This window comes from Rhagoletis pomonella, unplaced genomic scaffold, assembly GCF_013731165.1.
Source record: "Rhagoletis pomonella isolate Grant_MI unplaced genomic scaffold, Rhpom_1.0 Rhpom_scaffold_00001, whole genome shotgun sequence".
Taxonomy (NCBI): Eukaryota; Metazoa; Arthropoda; class Insecta; order Diptera; family Tephritidae; genus Rhagoletis; species Rhagoletis pomonella.
Window position 1 is genome coordinate 75,429,659 of NW_023458555.1, and position 3,183 is coordinate 75,432,841.

The window sequence follows — 3,183 nt, forward strand, 5'->3', positions numbered from 1 at the left end:
CTATCTCTCCGAGACAGGACTTTATTATCAAGATTAGACTCGCAGAAGAGGAGTCCTTGAAAAAATGCAAAAGCATCGTTCAAAAAATTAAGCAAGCTATAGCGAAACAAAGGAATGTCAGCCTCGAGGTCAAGAATGGAGCTGCACAACTAGAAGAAATGTTCGATATCATCCGAAGCTACCGCAGAAACTGGAAGATGAAAGAAAAAGAGATCTGAAGTGCTGCCCAGGCTAACCTGACAGACACCACGACACCTCTAAAAAGACGGGCGGCAAGCCCACCAGAACAGCAGCCAACTCAGAAAACGCGAAAAGAAAAGGACGGGGAGTGGAAACAAGTGACGAACAAGAAGTTAAAGGCGAAGAAACCGGACGGGAAAGAAAACACGCCAGGCAAACCAAAATCTCCGGAAAAAAAGGCAAACGAGAAGCGAAAAGGCCCTACTTAGTCTAAAAAACTCTCAGACGCCGTAGTGATTAAGCCAGCAGAAGGGAACAGCTACGCAGATGTCCTGAAAAATATTCGCAGTAAGCTGAAATCAAGTGATGAAGTCAAGTTGAAGGGAATCCGGAAAACAAGGGCTGGAGCAGTACTACTGGAGCTAGAGAAGGGGCAATCGGCGAATCCAAGCTTCTGCGAGGTATTAAAGTGCTACCTACGAGAGACCGCTACTGTACCAGACCTTAAACCAAGGGCCACAGTCGAAATAAGAGACCTCGATTTCTTAACGACAAAAGAGGAAGTCGAAGACTCAGTAAGGGGTATGCTGCAAGAATACGACAAAGCTATGAAGATCAACATCTCCGCTCCCAACAGTAGAGAACAGGTGAGGGCCTTCGTCAAGCTCGATGAAGAAAAAGCTGATATAATAATAAAGCAAGCAAGGATCAAAATCGGCTGTATTAACTGTAGAGTGCGACTCAAAGAAAACTGCAAGAGGTGCTTTCGATGTTTTGGCCCTGGCCATCTAATCGGGGGCTGCAAAGGCCCAGACAGAAGAGGGCAAGGCCTCTGTATAAAATGCGGTCAACCAGGTCATAAGCTAAAAGAGTGTAATAAGCCACCAAAATGCTGCTTGTGCTCGGAAGCCAAATACACTGAGCTGGATCACATCCCGAGCTCCATAAGATGCTCAGTATATAGAAACTGGTGCAAGAAATGAATGTCCTGCAAGCCAACATGCACAGAAGTAAAACGGCTGACGCGCTACTGACACAGATGATCACTGAGCGGCGATATGACCTTGTAATCATAAGCGAACAGTATAAGAAAAAAGAAAACGGGATCTGGATAGAAGACAGCAGTGGCACCGCTGCTATATGGGCTCCCCCCGGAAGCAGCATACACATCTCTGAAAAACGACATGGAAACGGCTTCGCCTGGGCCAGATACAACCATATAAAAATAATAAGCTGCTACCTGACACCAAACGATAGCATACAAGACTTCCAAGATAAACTCGACGATACCAAAGATACGGCCATGAACTTGGAAGGACCCTTTCTGATGGCAGGAGACCTAATTTCAAGAGCCACGGAGTGGGGGATGCCAATCACGGACTCCAGAGGCAAACGCGTGCTAGAAATTACAGCCCGACTCGGATTTATAGTGCTAAATACTGGCGCAGCAACAACCTTCCGAAGGCCAGGATGCGAGGAAACCACGCCAGACATCACACTAGCATCAGGAGGCATAGCAGGCACCATAAAGGAATGGAAAGTATTGAAAGATTACACTGGTAGCGATCACCAATACATCTCTTTTATAATAGACTCCAAAAACGATGGTTTACGAAAGAAGATGCAATGTAGCACTCGCAAATGGAATGTCTCGAAATTAAATAGTGAAGCGCTACTATCTGAAATAAATGCGCATGGCTCAGAAGAATCCTCTCACAATAACGCAATGGAAATAGTAGAGACTACAATGAAAATGATCTCCAGAGCCTGTACCAAAGCGATGCCGACAATTGGAAGCAATCGACACAAAACACCTGCATATTGGTGTACGGAAAACATAGCTGAACTAAGACGAACGTGCCTCCACCTGAGGCGTACTTACAGCAGGGCCAGGCGTAGAAGCGCTGCAATCGAAGAGGCAGCAGCTCGTCCTAATCACCAAAGGAAAAGGAAACATCGACTCACCATCAGCGTATCGACCCCTCTGTATGCTGGACTCAGCTGGAAAACTCTTAGAAAGGCTGCTAAAACCTAGAATAGAAGCGGCTATCGCTAGCGGTGGCGGACTTTCCTCAAGGCAGTACGGATTCAGGCCCGGTAGATCAACAATTGGAGCTATAAAACACGTAACAACATCAGTAGAAGCCGCATACCAACATAAAAAGCTAGTCCTGCTTGCAACCTTAGACGTTCGCAACGCCTTCAACACCGCAAAATGGGAAAATATGATACACGCACTAGAAGAAGTCTACAACATACCCACGTACCTTAGACTCATGGTCAGAAGCTACCTAGAAGGCCGGGAGTTACTGTACCATACCACCGATGGACCCCGGCAAATGACGATCACATCGGAACGTCAGCTACGACGGAATATTAAACCTCGAGATGCCAGATGACACATATTTAGTAGGCTACGCTGATGACATTGCCGCAATGATCCCCGCAAGAGACACCGAAGACGCCCGTCGCAAATTAAACCAGACATGGCTCGACTCACACGGTCTTAAACTTGCAGCAGAGAAAACCGAGGTAATACTCCTAACCAAGAAGCGTATTCCCTTGGAAGTGAGCATGAAACTGACCGGCATTACATTAAAGACGCAAAGAGTAATAAAGTACTTAGGCGTAAGGCTAGACCCCAGGCTAACGTATTGGGCACAAATGCAGCATGTAGCCGCAAAAGCAGCAAAGGTAACGGCTTACCTAAGCAGATTAATGGCCAATATTGGTGGACCGACCCAAAGTAAAAGAAAACTTCTAATGTCCACAACCTTGAATATTTTGCTATACGGAGCGGAGATCTGGGCTGACACCCTACAGAAAAAAAACCGTTGCAAGACACTTTCTAGAGCTCATCGCACAGCAGCTTTAAGAGTAGCCTCTGCGAACCGTACAGTGTCCGGCGAGGCAATACTAGTTATAAGCGGAACGGTTCCCATTGACCTGCTAGCATCCGAACGCAAGAAAATGTGGGAGTTTAAGGCGCAAACGAATCCAAGT